Source organism: Tenrec ecaudatus, chromosome 2 (assembly GCF_050624435.1).
Source record: "Tenrec ecaudatus isolate mTenEca1 chromosome 2, mTenEca1.hap1, whole genome shotgun sequence".
Classification (NCBI taxonomy): Eukaryota; Metazoa; Chordata; class Mammalia; order Afrosoricida; family Tenrecidae; genus Tenrec; species Tenrec ecaudatus.
This window is the reverse complement of record NC_134531.1, coordinates 277,199,473-277,216,728: the sequence shown is the minus strand read 5'-3', so window position 1 is coordinate 277,216,728 and position 17,256 is coordinate 277,199,473. Positions and strand designations below refer to the sequence as shown.

The following is a 17,256-nucleotide window of genomic DNA, read 5'->3' as shown; positions in this document are numbered from 1 at the left end:
AAGTTGGAGGGTGGATGTAAGGGACTGGGTGTGTGGTGGCGTGAGCTGGGCGCAGGGAGACAGCAGCCACCAGGTGTGTGTGTGTGTGTGTGGGGGGGCATTGATGCCCGATCCCCCAGTCTGTTCCAGGGACAGCAGCCCTTTGTCCCGGAATAACAAGCACTATGCCACAGCCCCATCCCACTCCGCCGGGCCCCCAGAAGGAGCTGTCCAGGGGGCTGGGGTTGGGGGGCGGCTGGACAGGACCTCGGGGTGGGGGTGGCCGGAGCGTGCCCCGCACCCGCAGCTCCCCGCCAACCGCCCGCCGCGCAGCCCCCCGGGCGGCCCACCACGCGGCCCACGGCGGGCGCCGAGCGGCGGGCTCCCACGCGGCTCCCACGGCAGGGCGGGGGCAAAAGGGTTAAGAAACTTGGCTGAAGAGCTGAATGGCGCGGTGGGGCGGGGAGGGGCCGGCCGCCGCGGACTCGGCGGAGGGCGGAGCGCGCTCCGGGCGGGCGGGGGGCGAGCGAGCGAGCGAGAGCGCGCGCGGGAGGCGCTCAAAGTCGGCCTCGCAGACATTGCAGCCGAGCCCCGAACTCGGGAGGCGGCCGCAGGCGGAGGGAGCGGCGGCCCGGGAGGAGCAGGGGGAGGAGGAGGAGGAGCACGCAGAGCAGGAGGTGGAGGAGGAGGAGGCGGCGGTGGAGGCGGAGGGACGACCCGACCCCGCGCCCCCGCCCGCCCGCGCGCGCGCCCGCCCGTGGCCTCACGTCCGCCCGCCGCTGTGCTCCGCGGAGCTGTGGGTCGGTCGCAGGGAAGAGCTCGCCGGGGCGCGGAGCCGGGAGCGGCGGCGCGAGCCTTCGCGGAGGGCGCCTGAGGGAGCCCGGCGGAGCCGGAGGCTCCGAGCCGCAGCGGCTGCCGGTGAGTGACGGCGGCGGCGGCCGGGGGCAGCGCGGCGCGTGCGTTCGCTCCGCCGGAACCGTCCCCGGAGCCCGGCCCGCGGCGCGCACGGCGCCCGGCAGGGCCGCGGGGCGGCGGGGCGGCGGGGCTGCGCGGCCGGGGTTCGGAGCGAGCGCCCGCGGCGGCGGCGGCGGCGGGCGGGGAAGGATCGTTTCCGGGGAGTCCCGCCTCTCCCCGGGCGCCCGCCCGCCCGCCCGGGTAGGAATTGCCCCGGGAACTCGGGCGCCCCGGTGCTGGCCCGGCAAGTTGGCGAGTTGGACCCGCACTGGCCGGCCCGAGTGTGCGGCGCGGGGCCGATGCCGAGTCCCCGGAGGCGGGACGGGCCTGCTGGCCGGGCAGAGGGGTCGCTGTCCGCACGGCTGCACCCTCTGCCTGGAGTCCGGGGCGCTGCTGCCCAGCGGCGCCCTGTTGGTGGCTGTGCCCAGCGGGTGTTGGGGCTGCCCGGACTCGGTGCCCCCGGGAGCCGTGCTTCCAGATCGGACCAGGGGGGAGTGGATCGGCGGAGGGACGGCGCTGCGCGCCCCTGGCCCCGCCATCGCTCCTCTCCGAGGTCCTTGGACCCAGGCCTCGGCCGTCTGTTACCCCAGAGCCAAGAACCAGTCTGCTATTTAGGGTGAGCCCTGGGAAGGTCCACAGAGGCTTTGAGAGCCTCCTTAAATTTTTTTTTTATTTCTTCATGTCTTTGCCTTCCTATTACTGAGTCTTGTTGATTTTTGAAGGCTCTCTATGGAAATCGTCCACGTATCCGCTTCTACTTTACAAAGTAGTTTTAAAAAAATTTAATCAGGAGTACGTCTTCAGTCGAAGGAACAAAGGAATCAACTGTCTCAGAGGGAGAACAAACTGGGCGTCTGTGACACATGTTGATTTCTGAAGCCTTGTAGGAGCTCCTGGCTTTTACCATGGTCTTGATTTAATTGGTTTGCGATCCAGGAAAAGAGGAACAGACAGTTAAGCACGTTGGCTGGCAAAAGTAATTTTGGTATGGGGCATTTTATATATTGGGGGGACTTGTTCTGACGTTCATAGGTAGAATTACTTTCAACCGTGTTGGAGTATGTCTGAGTAATGTAAGTGATTAAATATGAGGCTGTGCAGGAAGATTTTTTGTACAGGAAGAGCGACTGTCCAGAAGTTCAAAATTAAAATGGTTGTGTTAAGTATGATGAACATTGTGTATTTGTGAAGCAGGGGGCTCCGGTAATTCATTCTTTAAAGTTTTGAATTCTGTGGAACCTGCTTATTAGTGAATCATAGGTTTAGGAAGTAGGTGGCCTCTTCCTGATGGGATTATTCAGTGGTTAATCATCGGTTTGCCACCTTTGTCGAAGAGACGGTGAAATAAGTGGACTTTTAAACAATTGGTGCTTCATCTGTCAAGACACCTAAGTGTGGGTTGCTGCCTGGAGTGTTGAAATACTTTTAAACTTCGAAGGGAGTTTCTGTGCTTTTGTCTGGTGGTTTGGTGACACAGCAGAGTTTTAATTGATTCCCCAAGCAGTGGCTTCATTGCCACTATTAACTTTTCTCCTCCTCTTAGTGCCTTAGAGACAAAAGGAAGAAGGTTTGACTAGGGAGCAGCCTGGAGCCTGCAGGTTTCTGGCTTACTATGGTCTGTGTCAAACATTGTGGTGGGAAAAGACATCTTTCCAAACTTATTCCTAAACGTGCCCCAGGAGTGGAAGATATGTAAGTATAAAATAAATAAGCTGGACAGGTTATTGCTATAGTGTCTTGAGGCAGTTGAAATGAGGTCTAATGCCTACAGGGAGAATGGTTTCAGGAGCCTCCTCTTGCGTGCTTCTCCACCCTTTGCAGCTCTTCCATTTACTGATTTGGATTTTCGTGGATTTTCCAGCACTGTAAGTCTGCAGTAAGAACTGTCTTTCGATGAGGCGGAAAGGTTCTTCTTCTGACTCGCAGTTTTCAGAGAAAAACATGATAAACAGTAACTTATACCACCACCTAGAGTCTGTTTGTTAGTTTGTTGACCCTGAAGTTTGCTTAAATTTACATACCCCTCCTGGTTCAGGCATACCCAAAAATGATTAAGAAGAGCTGGCTCTCAAAAGACCCTCCAACAGAATATAGTTATTTATGTAATGAATAGCTCGTGCCAATTTAAATGATCTGTGCTACCTTTAGAATAAAAAATTATGTCGCACCAACTTCAATGACCTGTTCTCCAAATAGTATCAATTGAATATTACTTAAAACAGAGTTTTCAGCTGTTTGCTCCAAGGTATTTCTCCGGTTGCTTAACTTTCTCGGTTATCAGAGGTTCAGGAAACCTTAAAAATTAAATGCTATTAGGACTTTTTGAGGTTCTGATGAAACAAAAACAAGGATGAAATAAAAATATAAGGGAGCATTACAACTCTAGAAATTCTGGACACTCAACGCTTAAAAGAGAGCAAAGGCCCTCAGTAGGGTTTCAGTTCCGAGGTGTGAAAAGTTAGCTCACGGTGAACTAACATGGTAATCTGTGTAGCTGGTCCTTTATACATGGTAAAGCAATCTGTTAAGGAGGCAACTTTGGGGAAGTGGCTTGGCAGCCATGTGGCTCATCCCATTGTCCATTGAGGAAGTAATGTTCTGTATGTAGGCTGCGAGAAAAATGGCCCCCAAGATCTTTAATTAAATACCACTTGAACAAAAAGAACTAGAGCACTGTATTAATTCTGTCAAGTATCACTATTTTAGCACATTGAGGACAACTGAAAATGAGTTAACTCCTATATGAAAGCTGAGTTTTATGGAAGGTGACAGATGAAGAAAAATATGTCAATCTAACAGAACAAGTAGGGAGATAAGACGATACACTACCCTCGGCTTTCTCGGGAGGGAGGGAGGATGGTTATTATTAATTGTACAGACTCCTTTGCAAATGAGCACTTGAAGATGATGCCCTATATCAGATTTTAAATCAAAGTAAAATGTTTTAAATTTTATATTCTTAAGGCTGTACAAGTTAAAGACTCATTGTACATTTTGTCTTAGAAAAACACAAATTTGTTGTGGCATGTGTAAAGTTAGTAAGATAATACTGTCCAAAATAAGTTCAAAACTGGGTTTATATCAAGAAGAAATTGCCCGCCTTAAATTGTGGTAAGCGTGTTTCTTGGTTCAAACTTGAACTTGCCCCAGATACGAGTAGTTTTTAATGTGTAGGTCATGCAGACAGGTAATTCTGCTTTTCAATAAAAAACTGGCTTCTGCATCTTTGGATGTTTTCTTCTTTGAAAATCGCCTTTATTGTAAAGTTTCCCTTCTTGCTTCTAGAGAGATGAAGTTTTTTATTACTGTGGCTTGTTCCATAGGGCCCTTGGTGTGGTTGGTTCACCAAGACAGTGTGCTATTGTTGTTTATTTGCTGGTTGGTTTTTAATAGTGATTTACTTTTACATGGATGAAGACTGGGAAAACAATTGTTTTTGTAACAAAGGCTTACACACCCACACCTTACAACTAGAGAAATATTAAAAGCAGCGTTTGGATTTTGTTGAAAATCTAGAGAGACATTTTCATTGTGGGGGAGAAACTTGTGGGATGTATGAATTTAAATCTGTCAATTAGATTGTTCAAGAGATATTCTTTGAAATTTCAGTTTTTAGGGGTCTGTCCTGGGGGAAATGAGTTCATTTATCCAAATACTCACCCTAATATTTAGATAAAAGAATCATCAAAGAAATAAAACATCAGATGGGCACTAAGACTTTCTTAAGTCATCTTAGGTAAAAACCAGGCCTGTCAGGTGATGAAACCGACCAATGGAACAGGATGGAGGAGATTGGAGTGAAACCATACATAGTAAATGGAGGAGAGAGATCCTGTTTCTGTACCCTGTTTGCATCTGGGGCTGAAGCAGGGACATGAGTTGCTGATGGTAATGGATTCGCTTCTATGAGGGCAGCAATATTACATAATTTGTGATTGTTTGTGGGGGTTTGGCAAGTTCCCCATTTGTGCATATACCCACTTATAGTTTTGACAGCCCCTTAAATATATCTAAAGTGGAGGATCGAAATTGGATATCTGAATGGAATTTGGAGTAGCAGTTCATTTGGTCTAAAGTGCCTTTCCTATTCGATAGCCTTCATATTAACATTACCGTAAGATTTTCAAAGGTCTTATTCAGGGAGAAGAGTGTTTTGAAGTGCTGAGGTTTGCGTGGTAAACTGGTGAGCTCCTTTCTAGGAATTCTGAAAAAGATAACTTGATGTAAAGTAATCAGAGCAAAGAATGATTTAGTGAATTATCTTAAGGTTCAAGGGTATGGGCAAGTCGTGGTCAAAGAGTTCTTTGAAGTTTCTTGGTAAACATCATATATAGGAAACCATCTTTTTCTTCTTTGAAATGTAATGTTCAAGGTGATGGATACTGAATGTTTAGGGATCTAGAGATTAGAACTCAGAGCAGAACGTTTATTCAGTTTAGCTACAGATGGGCAGGATGGTTTTAAGTTTTCAGAATGAGATTCAGACTGAAGTTTGACTGATTTGTTAGTGTCCTGGTGCATGAGCTGCACAACGTACATCTTAACTCGATCACCACATCACCTTGCAGACACGACAAATCGCACATTGTGAAACTTGTGGCGTTTTACATTATAAGTGCACCTGAATCCCTAGGTCATTTTTCTAAGGGACAGAAAGCATGGGGGTGGAAATAAATGTGATACATTTTACTATTAATATTTTGTTAAGATTAATATCTTGAATATTGATGAGCATAATATTTAGCTTAACACTTTAAGAGCCGTATAATGCAAAGAAGATGTTAGGAATTTAGAGACCTGCAGCATGAAAATGGAGAAAAAGTCACAGTGTTTGGGATTATGAAGAAGACCCATACTATATTTACTTATGGGCGAAGGATGGGGCTTTTTACTGTGAGAAGCAGTTACAATCTTGGAAACCCCACAGAGGCCAGTTCTACCCAGTCCTGTAGGTTTTCCATGAGTAGGAATCAACTCAATGACAGGTTTTATTGTTTGTTTGTTTGTTTTTAGTATATTTATCTGGCAGTATTAAGGGTTTTTTTTAAAGTAATAGGCTTTTGGAAATATTCTTGAAGATAATAGTATGGCTACATCATAAATATATGATGGACACATCAGAGATTGCCTTATTTGTTTAGTCTGTTGATTGAATTAATTCTTATGCAGAACTCCATAATATGTTGTAACTTTTACTAGAAGATGACTAGGGCATCTATCCTCCATCCTCCCTCCGTTTCTCTCCTTTCACCTTTAGGAAACAAGGCTAAGGTTAAAAAGAATTTTGATAAGAAATCTGGAAGTAGAGTTTCTTCTTTGGTAGGATTGATAGTTATGTTTCAAATTCAAAGCCAGTATAGTTCACTCTCCTCCCCCAAAATTTATATTTATACCTTTGGGACTAAATTAAAACCCTTGTGGCTGTTACCGTTGTTATTTAGTAAAGATAACTTCAATAATGGGAGGAATCAACCCTTATTTGCCCTAAATTTCAGGTCACTGTGTGACTAAGCCTAGAGTTTCAAGAAATATTAAACTAGAAGCCTGCCGGGAATTTGAGTCAGCGTAAGAGACCACTGGGACTAGGACAGCTCTGATTGACCCGATGTCGTGTTTATTCAGAGCTTTGGTGGAGAGAAGTCTCTCACCCCTTGGACTGCTAATTAAGAGAGTCATTTCTCAGTCACCTGTTAAATGATAGAGCTTCTCCTTGCTCTCAAACCTATAATTTGCTAATGGATTCAGGACAACTCAGGAGCTGAGGAGTTTGGAGCTTAGGTTTGTTCATAGTAGTCTGTTTTACTTATTTCTGTCTTCTCTACTAGATTCTGCCAAGAAACCCTGGTGACATGATGGTTAAAACACTGGTCTGCGACTTAAGTGGGGTGGTTGGAACCCACTGGCCATTCTGTAGAACGATGAGGTGGTCTGCTTCTGTAAAGATTTACACCCTTGGAAAAACTGTGGGAGAACTTCTACTCCATGCTGTGTTGGCAGACTCCAGGGACAAAGGTGTTGAGTTTAGGTACTGACTATCAGAACACTAGGTAAAAGTCAGGTAAACCGATTTAGTTTTAGGTTGTCAAGAGAAAAGATTAATTAACCAGCCTTGCTTCTCCATGTAGGCACTTACTAATTGAATTCTCCTATACCCTCCAAGGAGCCCTGGTGGCGCTGTGGGTTGGATATTGTGTTGCTAACCTCAAGGTCAGTGGTTAAAACCCACCAGCTGCTCTGGAGGAGAAAAGTGAGATTGTCTGCTCCCATAAAGATTTATGGCCTCTGAAAATCCAAGGGAGTGGTTCTGTGGATAGAGTTACTGTGCACTGGTATGGACTTGATAGCAGTGGGTTATTATACTGTGCACAATATATGAACGTGGTAAATCGATTATTGTGCTTGAAGCCAGACGATAATTTAACATGCAATAATAGAAAAGCATGTGTGCAATTTAAGATGAGATGAGAATTATTATTGTTGTGATTTAGTGGTATGTTTTGGGTAAGTGCCAAGCATATAACAGACAGACCAAAATTTTGAAGGAAAAATACAGGGATTTCTCTGGAAGAATCGACCTAGAAATCAAGAGTTTTGCACTATTTAAAGCATTGTAGCTGATCTGTGGGCAGCAACCTCTCAGATTTTTAATTTTTTTAATTCCTGAATTTATGAGTTTAATATACCATGGAATGTTGTGGTAGATGTAGATATAGAAAAGAGATGAGGGGAAGAGGGCAGGGTAAAGAAGGTGGAGGATATCAAGTGAAAGTATTGAAAGCATGTGAAACATCCCATACAGGATATCAGAAATAGCTTCAAAATAAAGTCATCACAGTTGTCATTTTTCTTCTTTAATGAGAATATTTTCACAATGAATTATGTAAACATAGACTCAGGTTTGATTTTGGGGGGTGGGGAATCATCTCTGCTTTGTTCTACACACATTTTTTCTTGTCTGGTGCCTGGCATACTGGGAAGACCTGTGTGTGGGGGACAGCGTATGTAGAATCTGTAGAACCAGCGGGTGTGATGTGATTTCTCAGTTCTAACCTCCTGGGTCTATACACCAGGAGCGGGTTTGGTTTGGCTTGCTTGTTCATCAGTATATATTGCTGTCGACAGTAAACAGGACAGATTGCTAGCCTGTGGTTTAGGACTCCAGATGACGGGGTTCAAACTTAGTAGGTGAAAAGGTGATGTTTAGTTTAGGGAGAAGAAAGAAAATAAAGGAAGATAACTGACATTGATGGGACAGCTGCTTTGTTCCCAGACATTATGCTAGCTGCTTTACTTAGCTTTATAATCCCCTCTGAAATAGACATATCATCCCTCACCTTATCTAAGCTGTTTTATGTCTCAACAGTGAGAGATACCAGTTACCTGAGGTTGTGCTGCTAATTTGGTTGATAATAACTGATCAGTATGATTGGTAATAATGTGCCATCATTTGATGAGAAAACCAGTTTCTAATTCTCAGGAAATGGGGTGGGGGTGGGGGTCGGGGGAGGAAGGAAAGGAAATCCCTGCCCTGAACTTGATAGCCACAGAACTCCTGCAGCTCTTAGAATCCTCCCAGCCAGAACTTTGAACGAGCAACCTCACTGGAGTGAGGTGCTGCTTCTAAAGGACAGTGCTGTAGCAGTTTTTGCTAGCCTCAGGTACCCGGATGTCCTGCTCCTGGCTCTTGGACTCCTGTTCTGAGGGAAGTGGAGTGAGTCAGGCAACTAACTGAACATCCTCTTTCCCCTCCAGCACTAGCCAGTGTTTGAAGCGTACCCAGAAGGGCCACAGTTTTCTTCCAGACAGACAAAGCAGCCATGGTGCTTGAGACAAATTCATTAAAAGAGCTTGCCATGCTCTCAGTATGGGGGCTCCTAAAGAGAATTGCCTTTGTCCACTCCGAAGAGCACTTTGACCAAACATCAAGCCATCGCTCTTCCGATTGGAAACGTTGGAGCGCTAAGGCTACAATAGCTTTCTAGTCCGGATCGCTTTCACCTCATTTTAATGTGGCTCATCTTGACTCTTAGTAATTTTATTTGAAAGACTAGGCTATGCTAATAAACCATTTTCTCTAAGACAAAGGTGAAATTGATCATTGCATTTGCAAATATATTGGACAAGTGGAAGTAGCTGGATGGAGGGTCACCACTTTGATTTTTGGAGGTCGTTTTGGTCAAGAAGCAGAGTTTTGAGTTGGGATGGTACATGGCACATTGTGCAGTTCCAAATACCCATCAGGCATGTGCTTTGACTGCCGGGGTTGTGGGAAATGGAGCCCTGCACCTCTACCTGTTGCTATGTGCCCCCTTTAAAGTCTATGGATGTTTGAGCCCAGAAGAGTCAAGCTGTTTCCCTTGGACTAAAAGATAAAATGACATGAAGACTATCTTGCAGATAGAAAAAAGTGAGCAGCAGGGTGCTCTATGTTACTATTTTCTATTGCGCTTTGATTCTTTAGTTACCAAGCTAGGTGTTGGGAAAACAAAAGATTCACATAAAAGTTGCAAACTGTAACAGAAGTGTTTTGCTATTTTGTTAAGATATACCATCTTTTCTGGTAAAAAAATAAGAGAAACTACCAAAGAGCTGAAAAGGCAACAAAAATTCAAATATATATTTGCCTTATTTTATAATTTACCCATGCCATCTATTAAAATTTAACTGAAATATGTTGATTCTACATGATGACAAACATAAGGATTAAAGATAGAAATTTCTTACTCACCATCTGGTTCTTTCCCAATATCAGGATGTTTGCTGTCAAACCCAAACCGTGCATCGCTAGTTCTATTAGTAAATTCCAACATTTAATTTATCCGTAATCCTTGATTGACAGGCAGCAAAGTCCTCATTAATTTCTGTTTAATTACTTAGAATTTCTTATTCTTGGAACTTTATAAATAGAAATAATTTTGTAGCATCCTTAGGTTTCTATGTTGGAAGACAATTTGATAAAAGCTACAGATTGCTTTCCGTATAAAAGCACCCTATCTTGTCCAACTTCTCATTTTCAAACAAGTTGGACTACAGAAGAGTAGATTCTACTGAATGTGGGTGACTAATCAGTGGGTGTGTGTTGGGCGGAGGTGTTCAGTGGGAGAATTCTTGCCTTACATGTGGAAGCATGAATGCTGTTGAGCTGAACCGTTTCAGTCACTTTCAGACTGAGACAGACTACGGGATAACAGCCATTCCAGTAGTGACAACATGCTATGTGGAGCTACATTTTGCACTTACACATGGGGCTTGCCTCACCCCTTTCCTGACTCTGGAGGCTCCTTCCTTTTCATTTGCCTTTCCTTCTCCCTGTCCGTCTGTTGGCAGGAGGAGAAGGACCTTAGGTGATACAGTAGAGGAAATAACTGCTTTTCCTCCAGCAGTTTATGTCTTCCTTAATTAAAAATATGTATTACTTTCATTTTAAAGGGAGGGAATTGAACTCTCAATATTGTAAGTACATTTCTAATGTACTGCAGCTAGCTTTTGGGTGGGCTTGAGATAAAGAGGTAACTTTCCATTTATTTTGATCTTTTGTTTGTGTGCTTTTGCTGAAGCTGTTTCAAAAAGAGGGACTTGTGTGAGATGTTAAGGGCTAATTTGGAACCTCCAGCGATGGGCCCAGCAGTAGGGCCCAAGCCAACTTCAAGGAGAAAAACTAGCACAACAAACAGTTCCATGGTGTAGACTCACAGCATCCCTCCAGGGCAGAGTAGCAGACGCCCTGTGGGGTCCTGAGGCTTACGTCTCTGTGGAAGCAGAAAGCCTCATCTTTTTCCCTTGGAGTGGCTGGTGAGTTTGAACTGCTGGCCTTGAAGTTAGTTCCGTTGTAAGCTGCTCTGCCACCCAGAGCTCCTTAACCTCTAGGAAGAACCTGCAATAACCAGAAGCGATGAGGTCGCGAGAAGTGAAGTCACAAACGTCTGCGTCTGCGTAAGTCTCCTGGGAACTTTCTTCTCATGCTCGTAAATAAAATACGGTCCCCAGTGTGCTCCCGTAGTTCCCTTAATATTCTCGTACTCACAATACTACTTCTGAACAGTTTAAAAGACACGGATGGGTATTTTTTTTCACTAAGTGGCTTGTTGTCCATATGTTACATGCATTTTGAGTTTTATTTAAAAAGCCATAAAAGATCTCTTGTCCCCTTCATGGATGAGCACAATTGGTATCTTTAATTGGCTCCTGAGAGCAGCACATTCACAGGCCAGCTGTAGGTATTACTGAAGCATGATGCTCTAACACCATCCGTGGAGGTGCTTGGGTCTATGGGTGCATTTGGGAACTGAATGGAAAGGTGATGGAATCATCACGTTAACATGGTGAGGGAGCACTGACTGACCCAGTGACATTAGCCATCACGAACCAGGCGCGTGGAGGGCCAGCCCTCTGCAGAAAGACGCCGTCCGTGCGGCCAGAGCCGTAGCATGCTCCTGGAGTTGGTGAAGCACTCTGGGGAAGAAGGTCTTTGTCTCTCTCCCATGGGACATAATGGGCTAGAGAGGTTGGTTGTTCACTACAGTTCTCGGGTCCAAGGAAAGATTTATCTTTCCCAGTTCTCTGTTCTCCCATATTGCAACAGTCTCTGGAAGCTCAATGTGTCAGATGTGTTCTAAGGGCTTGTTGAAGTGAAATGTAATAATCCCAGCTATTGGGAAAGCCTGGCCATTTGGGGTCAGCAGTGGAACCTTTGTCTACTAATACATACCACAAAGAAAAACAAAACACTCGAGCAAGTTACCCAGTGCCATCTAATTGATTCTGACTCAGCGAATCCTTAGATTGAAGTAGAACCGTCTCGAGATTATAATTTTTTACAGAAACTGTCTGCTGGTGGGTTTGAACCAGACTCCTTCTACTTTTATATAATAGAGAAGTATTAAATACTTCTTCCGTGTATTAACTACTGTTCAACATTTTTAAGTCTATTCAAATTAGGATTTCTTAAAGGTATATTTCTTCCCTAAAGCTGGCCATTCTCTTTCCAGGCATATTATTTAGAGAATAAAAGTGAAACTGTTGGTAACATGATAATTAATTGGCACTTGAAATACTTTGTTTTGTAATTTTAACTTTCTCAAAAATTATAATATATCAGAAATATCCCTAGCAAAATCTTCAGAGCACTTTTTTTTTAAGGAAATAAGTGATATTTTTGGAACCTTGTGGACAGCTTCTGTAGCTACACTTTCATAAACGAGGAGAATTAACCAACGTGCTGCATTGAAATGTACTGGCTTCGAGTGCTTTGGGTGGTGGAGACATTTCCGGATCTCATGTCTAGCATTAAACCATATGGACTGCCACTGAGTCAATTCCAACTCAGAGCAACCCTGGAGTGCGGAGTAGAAGTGCCCTGTCGGTTTCCCCGGCGGGGCATTTTTATGGAGTAGGGAACTTCATCTTTCTCCCACAGTGCCTGGTGGTTTTGAACTGCTGACATTGAGCAACCACTAAGTCAGAGAAAAGAATAATGTTCCACAAGGTAGAAAAGGTAGCACCTTTACTCTTGATTGATATATTCATTAATGTCAGTCGCTGTGTCATAGCGTATGTCAGTTTCCCCTCTGTAGGATCAATTTCCCACTATTGGATTCCTCAGTGGAGATTCAAACAATTTATATTTTCATGAACTGATACTTAAAACTAAGGCTTATGTAAATTAAAATTACTTTTTACAGTAAAATAGGCAAATGAGACTTATAATTTCCTGGGGAGTTGTCTCTGCTACAAGTGTTTGCTTTAGCTTTGACTGTTCATCCATCTACTTATTTTATATTTTACACATTCTTATATTGTGTATTTCTCCTGTTACTGCTAAAATGTGCTTTCCTTTGAAGGTATCATTCCAGTACCACAGAAACTCTCACTTGGAGTTCTACACACTTGCTCCACATTTTTCTTTTTTCCCTTTTAAAAGTAGTTAATTCTGTCATGGAATCATTTCCCTTTTAGCATAGCTTTAATATAATCTTGCATTTGAGAAAATATTATTGTCACGTTACTTTAAACCTCTAAGATTCAGGGTTGCTTAAACACAAAAGACAAAAACTAATACTGAAAATAGGTGAAACTGAGTCCTCATAGTCAAGAAAAATCTTCTAAAGTTAAAATCGGACCTTAATCTTTTAAAAATTACAGAATTCAGAGAAAGTAGAACCATTTTGTGTTTGTTATTGATCTTTAAATTGTTTAGTGTACCACAGTGAAGCCTGAACCCACAGCCACTGTGTTGGATCCAACTCATTGAGACCTTACGGTTTTCAGGATTGTAAATCTTTACAGAAGCAGGTAGCCCATTCTTCTCCCACAGAGCTTGATCATCCAGCCTTGTGATCAGTTGTCCCACACTTACCTGACAGTAACACCAGTGAGAGTGGCATATTTCCTAGTTTTGTGATGTGAAAGGGGAGGAATTGTAGCTTCCATCAAGGGGGGCGGCGGCTAAACTTAAAATTCTCCTTGTGCTCATAGCAAGGCGCCCCCCCCCCCCCCCCCCCCGGTGGTGCTGTGGGAAGACTGGGCTGAGAAGCACATGAACAGCAGTTTAAATTCACCAGCCTGCCCTACAGGAGAAAGATGAGGCTGGTGGTGCACCCTAAAGGTTTACCTTTCTAGAATCACTGTGAGCCAGAATTGACTTTATGGTATTGGATTTTTTTTTTGAGGGGGGCGGTGATAATGGCATACAAGTTTGGATTTTTTTAAACTACTCTTTTCCAATGAATTTTGAAGTTAAATTTTTTTTAAAATTTTGGTGAACAATTTATGTATGACAGTGTGATGGGAAAGGGGGAAAGGCATTTCAAAAGACAGTAGATTTAATTTTTAAAATCGGGGTAAGTAGCAGATGATAATTGCCCTTTGTGGCACATGTCATTTGCTCTCTTGAGTTAAATACAGGCAAGAAGAAAATCTGTGCTCATACGTATTGCATTATGTAATCCTCAGTGACCACTGTCACTTGTAAAAGAAGTACGTAAAGAGAGAACTAGAAGTTGTCCCATGCAGGGAAGGGGAGACTTACGTCTTAACTGGTTATTTACTTGCGTCACACCTGTTTTTTGTAGTTGACTCTAGAAGATGGTACAAGGTGATCATTCGTGGTGAAAACACGAGTATCTGTAGCAAACTACTGTGTGTAACTCTTAATCGGAGATGCCGTGGAGAATAAAGGATTCGACCTGGGCGCTTCGCTTAAGTTTCAGTGGCTCCGCAAAGAGAGCCTGGATGCGGGCACGCCATTTCAGATGTGTGGCCTGGCTCCCCTCTGTAAAATAAGGGGTATGGGCCAGAATGCTGGCTTACTTCCTCTCACTTCCTAAGAATCAGTGTCACTTCACAAGAGAGGTTTAGCTTTCCCATGGGCTGATTAACAGGGTGCAGAGAACCCAGGGCTGGGAGGATGTCCCTTATGATTTTTTGAGCTTGGCATTTAATATTTTACAGCAAAATTTTTAGTTGAACATAATTGAACTTGTACTAGATAGGGTTAATAGGCCAGAACAAAAGGTCAAAGCATAAGGCATTAGGCTTAATTAAGGGCGAGCAGGAGCGGCAGGAGTGTGTGACAGTTAAATGGGTTTCCCACAGACGAATGTCGGTTACAGTGCAACCGTGCCTCAGCTTAAGTGGGTTATTTTGTGCAAAGGGCAGCAGTGATTAGCAGTTTGACATGCCAGACACTTCTAGCCAATCCCATCTGTTTTAGAGGTTAAAAAAGCACACCTTTATGAGCTGATGGATTGATTTGTGTGCCCGTCTGGTAAAGATTAGAAGTCCAAGGCCAATGCAGTAAATGTCAGTTACGGAATATTGTACTTTCTTGGTTGGCTCATTGTTTTAACCGTCGACTGTTTTACAATGGGGGTTAATAACTGCTCTGTGTATGGAGTTGAATGCAAAGCGGGTTGGGGAGCAGGTGAAGGAGGAGGGAGAACATTTCCTAAGTGGCGTTGTGAATTAACATATTCTGCAGCAGGTGTTCCAAATGAAGATAGAGACTACTCTGCACACACTTGATCGTATGGAGTGTATTTCGGCTTGCTCCTTACACATTGTTCTTTGTGTGCGTGCTCAGGGCATTTCTGTGCATTTAGAATGGATTCAGTTTTACATATAAAATTGGTAGATACCTTTGTTTAGGTATTCCTCCCACCCCAAAGCAATTTGAATTGTTCACGCTCTTTTGCCCATTAAGTGTACTGTTTTTGTTCATTGACCTCCTGTAGAAGGGGAAGGCAGAGGCAGAAGGAAGTGGAGAGAGATATTCATAACACACTGGGGCTAGAATTTACAGTGCTCAGTCGAGATTGATGCATGCTGTTAAAATATAGTGTGTCTGAACCTAGAGTAGGACTTCCTTCTTTTTTAAACTCTGAGATGTCATTAATATAGTTCATTTTCAGTTCAAGGTTGTAGCCCAGTTAAAGATACACAGAGACTACATTTTGGCTATAAAAATGGCTTCGATATTTTCTGATAACTCAAGGGAAGAACTAGAACTTCAGATATTATGATCACAGTTGTGAATTTCAGGAACATAAAGTTTCCAGTCTTTTGGGCTGAGTAGAGGGAAGTGTTTGAGCAACAGCAAGATGTTATAATTTTTATCACAAGATTATCTTTGACCTCAGAGTTGAGTTCAAGTTAAAATATGACCAGTATTAGTAGAGTCTGATTGATATCACATGATGACCTCATCCGTGTTATATAATTCCATAGTTACAAGAACTATGTATATTTCAACTTGGACCCTAAATTGTATCTTAAAGAAAACTAAAACATCTAAAGAAAATAATAATTAGGATCACTGCTATATGAATCAGACTTGATTAAATGTATTTATGTACTTGCTTACTAGTAAGTTATTATAAAATGAATTCATTTTCACTTATAGATTGGATTATTTTAGTTATTTGGGAGGGACACAAGTTGTGATGTTGGAGTTTATTTAGTAATGTAGTACTTAATAACTATTATTGATCATTGTTTTCTTTGTAGAATAACACCAATTAAAATGATAGGATCTAATATCAATTTACATATGAAAAAGCCTGGCCCTTCTTTGTAAATAGGGAAGATGAAGAAGCATAAGTTATATGATATTCATTGTCTCTTATACTGACTCCTTAAATCTCAAAATATGTGCTTGAATAGTATAAAAGTACATGGTTAGTAAATGTGGGAGACATATCTAACAGAAACTTAATGAATCTCACAGTGACGTGTCAGTAAACCTAAAACAAATACTTATGCTCTGTATTTGCACTAATATAGATTTAAAATGGTAGTCCCCCCAAAAAAATGGTAGTCCCATCCTTTTGAGTCTCCTCCATTTTCTAATTCAAGTACTCAGATTATCTAATTTATTTTAGAGTTATATCTTAATAAAGTAAAGTGAAGACTAGGATTAACTGTGTGTGTGTGTGTGTGTGTGTGTGTGTGTGTTTGGGGGGGTATTGGTATGTTTTGAGGCATGCCGTTCGTGCTCTACAGTCCATGATTGTCAATTTCTGGATTGTAAAAACCTATCAAGTCTGTTCCTTTAAGCAGATTAATTGAACATGTATTACATTTGTTTAGGCAATACAAACTGAAAGCAAACATTCCTATGTACCTAGCATCCTGTGTTTGGAGTTAAAAGAAGAATGACTAAGGTACTCCTAACTGAGCCCATCGTGTTTTCAATTGCCTTGCGTGTGCGTAAAGGCTGGGCATGAAGAAGAGAGACTAAAGAAGAATTGATGCCTTTGAAGTAGAGGGTTGGGGAAGACTGTTGGCTGTGCCACAAGCTGCAACAAGAGTCTTGGGAGAACTGTAGCCAGAATGCTCCTCAGAAGCAAGCATGGCGAGACTTCCTCTCCTGTATTTTCGGACATGCTCTCTGGGAGACCAGTCCCTGGAGAAGAGTGGCATTTTGGTAAAGTAGAGGGCCTCTGAAGAAGAAGAAGGCCCTTCATTAGCTGGAGTAACACAGGAACTGCAATTCTGAACTCCAAGACAGTAACGAGTCTGAGGATAGTGCAGGACCTGGCAGTTTTGTTGTGGTGTCTAAAGTATAAACTGGCTGAGTTAGAACTAGCTTGAACACACCTCGCAGTCTTCTGTTTTGATTTTAAATCTTGTTAGGGAATGGGGTCATATATATGCTGTTTAACCATTACTCCTCAAGATTAAATTTATTAAAGGAGACCATAGTGCACAATGAAGGTACTCAAGGGTGTACTCTTGTTAAATACATTTAAAATCAGTATGTGTGTGTGTGCTTATTATGTGTTTCACACGCATATTTCTGCACCTGTTGATGGCTTTAAGTATTTG

General features: G+C 43.1%; 1 protein-coding gene across 5 annotated transcripts in view; it reads left to right on the top strand.

Annotated features, from left to right (window-relative positions):
- The first annotated feature begins 713 nt into the window (after positions 1 to 713).
- Positions 714 to 17,256, top strand: part of NRIP1 (nuclear receptor interacting protein 1) — a 104,109-nt gene continuing 87,566 nt past the window's right edge. For 4 of the 5 annotated variants that reach the window (XM_075542459.1, XM_075542457.1, XM_075542460.1 and 1 more), the window contains exon 1: positions 714 to 897. The gene's annotated coding sequence lies outside the window, so the exon portion shown is untranslated. Of the gene's footprint in view, positions 898 to 1,425; positions 1,550 to 17,256 lie in introns of those variants that run through there. The other variant, XM_075542458.1, reaches the window with a different exon arrangement.